Source organism: Hipposideros armiger, unplaced genomic scaffold (genome assembly GCF_001890085.2).
Source record: "Hipposideros armiger isolate ML-2016 unplaced genomic scaffold, ASM189008v1 scaffold_314, whole genome shotgun sequence".
Lineage (NCBI taxonomy): Eukaryota > Metazoa > Chordata > Mammalia > Chiroptera > Hipposideridae > Hipposideros > Hipposideros armiger.
Window position 1 is genome coordinate 1,082,021 of NW_017731664.1, and position 7,414 is coordinate 1,089,434.

The following is a 7,414-nucleotide window of genomic DNA, read 5'->3' on the forward strand; positions in this document are numbered from 1 at the left end:
ACTTGGGCCAGTGAAGCAGCGTCCTCCACAACTACATTGAAGAACAAAAACGACAGCAACTTGTCTGTTCCCCTTCCCCCAATTCCCCATCACTGTTCCCATCCCCCCAATTACCCAATAAAAATCTTTTAAAAAAAAAAGATATTGAGAGACACTTTTAATGAAGTTGGTAAATGCCCTGAGATCGAAGTGCCCTGCACACTCTATCTCTTCCAGCCCAGAACCTCCAGAATACCCCACAATGAGTAACTAAAAAGTTACTGTTTGGCCTAGCAGGAGTCCTCCAGAACCCTGCTTCAGCATTTAACCAGATTCCATTCTAATTAGTCAGTGCCCAATATTGTACCCATTGTTAAATATTTTGAATACCACTTCTGCAAGCAGTTTTGAGAACCACTGATATAGTCAATTCAAACAACTATCTGAGTATTTTATCTGTACCACACCCAATAACTAGTTTGACACAATTTCTACCTTTGTCCATGCATATAACTAGGTCTGTGACTTTAAGCCAGTCATTTTCTAGTTCTGAATGCCATCTGAAAAATGGCAGGGATTGAGCTAGATCACCTTTAAGCATGCCTTTGACTATGAATTGTGGAGTACAGTACTGTGATTCTATGAATCGTGAATTCTGCAAAGCTAAAAACGGCTCTAAGAGAAGTGAGAGCCAGAGGGACCCAGCCTCCTCTACACTGACCCAAATGAGCCAAAGAAAACCCACAGTATGTGTTAATTGTATATTGCCCTTAGGAAACATGACTCCTTCTTAAGACTGCCCCTCCCCTGCAAACAAACATTAAGTTATGGACTTAAATTTGAAGCATGAAGATGAATTCTCCCTAAGTTAGACCATAGAGGCAAATGTTATTGGAGCTAATTATGAAGTTAGCCTGTTGATTTTTTAAAAGATTTTATTGGGGAATCATGGTAGGGAACAGACAAGTTGCTGTCCTTTTGTTCCTCCGTCCAGTTGCGGAGGACATCACCTCACTGGCCCATGTTGGTATTATCATTGCACTCTTCCCAGGTGAGGCAGTCACTCACAGGCCATTGGACAGCCGCTCATGGCTCACAGCAGCTCACGCTGGCTGCCAGCCACGCACACTAGCTGCCAGCCACTCACAGTAGCTCATGGCAGCCCACTGCAGTCTACGCTGTTGCCACCAACTCAAAGCAGCCCAGCTCCAGGCCGAGCTGTTGTTCACCATCTCAGCTGTAGAGGGTGCAGAGTCACCGGCCCTCATGTGGGATCTGAACTAGGACCCCTGCTGTTCAGAGCTGGCATCCCAAGCCCCTATTGAAGTTTTTTTTATATTAAAGTTTATTGGGGTGACAATGGTTAATAAACATACATAGGTTTCAGGTGTATCATTCTGTAATACATCATCTATATATCACATTGTGTGTTCACCACCCAGAGTCAGTCTTCTTTCCATCACCATACATTTCATCACTCTTACCATCATCTACCACCCCCCTCCCCACTTAACCTCTGGTAACCACTAAACTATTATCTATGTCTATGAGGTTTCATCTCTTTGTTTGAAGTCAAAGGCAAGGGAAGTAAAAGCTAAAATAAATGAATGGGACAATTTCAAACTAAAAAGCTCCTGCACAGCAAAAGAAACCATCGACAAAATAAAGAGGCAACCAACCAAATGGGAGAAGATTTTTGCAAACAACACCTCTGATAAGAGGCTAATACCCAAAACATATAGGAACTTATAAAACAACAAAAAAACCTCCAAATAATCCAATTAAAAAATGGGCAGAGGACCTGAATAGACATTTCTCCAAAGAGGACATACAGATGGCCAATAGACATTTGAAAAGATGCTAAACATCACTAATCATCAGAGAAATGAAAATAAAAACCACAATGAGACATAACCTCACACCAGTTAGAATGGCTATCATCAACAAGACAAATAATAAGTGTTGGAGAGGCTGTTGAGAGAAAGGAACCCTCATACACTGTTGGCGGGAATGCAGATTGGTACAGCTGCTATGGAAGGCACTGTGGAGGTTCCTCAAAAATTAAGAATAGAATTACCATAAGACCAAGCAATCTCTCTCTTGGGTATATAACTCCCAAAATCTGAAAACATTTATCCGTAAAGATATATGTGCTCTGATGTTCACTGCAGCTTTATTTACCGTGGCCATGACATAGAAAAAAACCAAGTGTCCTTTATTAGATTATTGGATAAAGAAGATGCGGTATATATACAGAATGGAATACTATTATGCCATAAATAAAGGTGAAACAGTGCCATTTGCGACAACATGGATGGATTTGAGATTATTATGCTAAGTGTAATAAATCAGACAGAATAAGTCGAGAACCATATGATTTCACTGATATGTGGGATACAAAACTGAAAACAACAAAGAAACACTATTTTTAGTTAAAGTTTATTGGTTAAATGTTTAATGGTTAGTAAAGTTACATAGGTTTCAGGTGTACAATTCTGTAATACATCATGTATGTATCACATTGTGTGTTCAGCACCCAGAGTCAGTTCTCCTTCCATCACCATATATTTGACCCTGCTTACCCTCATCTACCACCACCCTCCCCCTTACCCTCTGGTAACCACTAAACTATTGTCTGTGTCTATGAGTTTTTGTTCCTTTATTTGTTTGCCTTGTTCCTTTGTTGCTTTCAGTTTTATATACCACATATCAGTGAAATCATATGGTTCTCGACTTTTTTTGTTTGACTTATTACGCTTAGCATAATAATCTCAAATCCTTCCATGTTGTCGCAAATGGCACTATTTCATCTTTTCTTATGGCACAATAGTATTCCATTCTGTATATATACTGCGTCTTCTTTATCAAGTTACCTAATGAAGGACACTTGGGTTGTTTCAGTGTCTTGGACACAGTAAATAAAGCTACAATGAACATCGGAGCACATATATCTTTACGGATAAATGTTTTCAGATTTTGGGAGTATATACCCAGGAGAGGGATTGCTTGGTCTTACAGTAATTTTATTCTTAATTTTTTGAGGAACCTCCACACTGCCTTCCATAGCAGCTGTACCAATCTGCAATCCCGCCAAAAGTGTATGAGGGTTCCTTTTTCTCCACAGCCTCTCCAACACTTGTTACTATTTGCCTAGTTGATGATAGCCATTCTAACTGGGTGTGAGGTGATATCTCATTGTGGTTTTTATTTGCATTTCTCTGATGATTAGTAATGTTGAGCATCTTTTCAAATGTCTATTGGCTATCTGTATGTCCTCTTTGGAGAAATGTCAGTTCAGATCCTCTCCCCATTTTTTATTGGATTATTTGTTTTGTTGTTGTTGGGTTGTATGAGTTCCTAATATATCTTGGATATTAGCCCATTACTGGAGGCATTGTTTGCAAAAATCCTTTCCCATTTATTGGTTCCCTCTTTATTTTGTCAGTGGTTTATTTTGCTGTACAGAAGCTTTACAGTTTGATATAGTCCCATTCATTTATTTTAGCTTTTACTTCCCTTCCCTTTGAGGTCAAATTCATAAAATTCTCTTTGAACCCAAGGTCCATAAGTTTAGTACCTATGTTTTCTTCTGTGCAGTTTCTTGTTTCAGGTCTTATGTTTAGGCCTTTGATCCATTTTGAGTTAATTTTGGTACATGGTGACAGATAGAAGTCTAGTTTCATTCTTTGCCTGTGGCTTTCCAATTCTCCCAGCACCATTTATTGAAGAGACTGTCTTTTCTCCATTGTATGTTTTTGACACCTTTGTCAAAAATTACTTGTCCCTATTTATGTGGGTTTATTTCAGGGTTCTCCATTCTATTGCATTGGTCTGTATGTCTGTTTTTTTGGCTGGTACCATACTGTTTTGATTATTGTTGCTCTTTAGTTAAAGCTGAGGTCAGGGAGTGTGATACCTCTAGCATTATTCCTTTTTCTTAGGATTGCTTTGGCTATTCAAGGTCTTTCCATGTTCCATACAAATCTGATACATTTTTGTTATATTTCTTTAAAAAGCGCCTTTGAGATTTTGACAGGGATGGCATTTAATCTGTATATTGCTTTGGGTAATATGGCCATTTCAACTATGTTGATTCTTCCAATCCATGAACATGAAATGTCTTTTCATTTCTTTGTGTCTTTTTCAATTTATTTTAAAAATGTCTGATAGTTTTCAGTGTATAGGGCTTTCACAGCCTTGGTAAAGTTAATTCCTAGGTATTTTATTCTTTTGGCTGCATCTGCAAAAATAATTGTTTTTGTTTAATTTTTTTTCTGAAGTTTCATGTTAGTATATAGGAATACAATGTACTTTTGTACATTGATTTTGTAGCTGGCAACTTTACTGTATTTGTTTATGCTTTCTAATAACATTTTTGTAGAGTCTTTAGGGTTTTCTATATAGCATCATGTCATCTGCAAAAAGTGACATTTTAACTTTTTAATTCCCAATTCAGATGCTTTTTATTCCTTTCTCTTGCCTGATTGCTCTGGTTAGAACTTCCAATACTATGTTGAAAAGCAGAGGTGATATGGGACAGCCCTGTCTTGTTCCTGAACATAGAGCAAAGGGCTTCAGTTTTTTACTGTTAATTATGATATCAGCTGCTGGCTTGTCATATATGGCCTTTATTATGTTAAGGTATTTTCCTTCTATATCCATTTTGTTAAGTGTTACATTCATAAATGTATGTCACATCATGTCAAACTCTTTTTCTGCATCTATCGATATAATCATATGATTTTTCTCCTTTATTTTGTTTTTGTGGTGCATCACATGGATCGATTTGCATATGTTGAAGCATCTTTGTGCCCCTGGGATGAACCTCACTTGGTTGTGATGCATAATCTTTTTAATGCATTGTTGCATTCGATTTGCTATAATTTTGTTTAGGATTTTTACATCTGTATTCATCAGAGATATTGGTCTGTAATTTTCTTTTTTTGTATCATCCTTACTAGGTTTTGGTGTCAGCATAATGTTGGTCTTGCCAATTGAGTTATGGAGTATTGTCTTTTCTTCAATTTTTGGAAGAATTTGAGTAGGACAAGTATTAGATCCTGTTTGAATGTTTGGTAGAATTCACTAGTGAAGCCATCTGGCCCTGGAGTTTTGCTTTTGGGAAGGTTTCAGATGACTGATTCAATTTCCTTACTGTTGTTCGATATATTTAGATTTTCCAGTTCTTCTTGATTCAGCTTAGGAAAGCTATATGTTTCTAAGAACATGTCCATTTCTTCTAGGTTATTGAATTTGGTGGCATATATTCTTCATAGTATATTTGGATGATCCTTTGTATTTCTGTGGCATCCATGATAACTTCCCCTCTTTCATTTCTAATTTTGTTTATTTGTGTCTTTTCTCTTTTTATCTTATTGAGGCTAGTCAAGGGTTTGTCAATTTTGTTAATCTTTTCAAAGAATCAGCTCTTTGTTGCATTAGTTTTTTTCTATTGTCTTTTGTTCTCTATTTGTTTTAGTTCTACACTGTTTTTTATTATTTCATTCCTTCTTTGGGTTTTATTTGTTCTTCTTTTTCTATTTCTTTAAGGTTCAACATCAGATTATCAGGCATCTTTCTTCTTTCTTGAGATAGGCCTATCATGATATAAATTTCTATCTTAAAACTGCCTTCACTGCATCCCAAAATTTTTGGTAGGATGCATTTTCATTTTCATCTGATTCTATGTATCTTTTGATCTCTCCCCTTATTTCTTCTTTGACCCCGTCATTCTTCAAAAGTATGCTTTTTAATCTCCACATATATGTGGAATTTCAGGTTCCTTTTTGCAGGTAATATCCATTTCACAGCCTTGTGATCAGAGAATAAGCTTGGTATGACTTAAATCTTCTTAAATTTTCTGATGCTAGTTTTATGTCCCACTATATGGTCTATCCTTGAGACTGTTCCATGTACACTAGAAAAATAATGTATAGTGTGATGTTCTAGGATGTAGTGCTCTATAAATGTCAATTATGTCCATTTCATCTAATGTGTCATTTAGGGCTGATATTTCTTCATTTATTTTCTGTTTGGATGATCTATCAATAGCTGTCAATGATGTATTTAGGTCCCCTACTATAATTGTGTTTTGGTCAATTTATCCCGTTAGTTCTGAGAGTAGTTGCTTTGTATATTTTGGTGCTCCCTGATTGGGTGCATAAATATTGATTTCTTGTATAGTCCCCTTTATCATTATGAAATGTCCATCTTTGTCTCGTGTTACCTTTTTTATCCTGAAGCCTGTTTCATATGATGTCAGTATAGATATGCATGCTTTTCTCTGAATACTATTTGCTTGGAGTGTCAAATTCCATCTTTGCACTTTGAGTCTATATTTGTCCTTGTAGCTGAGATGTGTCTCTTAGAGGCAGCATATGGTTGGGTTTAGTTTTTTTATCCAATCTGCTACTCTGTGCCTTTTTCTTGGTGAGTTCAGTCCATTTACATTTAGTGTGATTATTGATATATGAGGATTTCCTATCGTTCTATCTTTTGTTTTCTGGTAGGACAGTGTCTCCATTGTTACTTTGCCTCTTTATTGCTGTCTATTATTTCAGAGTGGTTGTATTCTATGATTTTTCCCTCTGTTTCTTCTTTTCTGTTATATATTTCAGTTGTGGATTTTTCCTGAGTGCTTACAATTAAGTTTATGTAAAAGTAAGTTTCATATTTCGAGTATTTCATTTTCTTCAGCATGCTTCCGCTCTCCATTCCCCTTTGCCAGTTCAGACCTTTACTTCTCTCCTTTTATGTTTTTGTTGCCCCAAATTATCCCTATTTATGCCACAAGTTAATTTCTGCATTGCAGTAGTAAGTTTTCTTTTTCCTGTTTTTTTCGATTTTTTTTTCTTCTTCACCCTGTATGTTATGTTTAAGTGTATAGTGTGTTATTTGGTGCTGGGGTTGCCATTTCCTGCTTCTGTCTGTCTGTTTGTAATACTACTCCTGGTTTTGTATTCTTTCTCTTTCATATTTCAGGTCAAATAGCCTCCTTCAGTATTTCTTGTAGTGCAGGTCATGTGTTAGAAAATTCCCTCAGCTTCTGTATGTCTGAAAAGGTCTTTATTCCTCCTTCATTTCTAAAGGATATCTTTGCTGGAAATATTATTCTTGTGTCATAGTTTGTTTCTTTCAATAGTTTGAATATTTGATTCTACTCCCTGCTGGCTTGTAGAGTTTGTGCTGAAAAATCTGATGATAATCTATTGGGCTTTCTTTTGTAAGTTACTGTCTTTTTTTCCCTGCTTGCCTTGAGGATTCTTCCTTTGTCATTTCTTTATTTTTATTTTAAAAAAGATTTTATTGGGGAATTGGGTGAGGGAACAGCGTTGGGTACTTGGGGAAGGGGAACAGACAAGTTGCTGTCCTTTTGTTCTTCAGTCTAGTTGTGGAGGACGTCACTTCACTGGCCCATGTTGGTATTGTGATTATT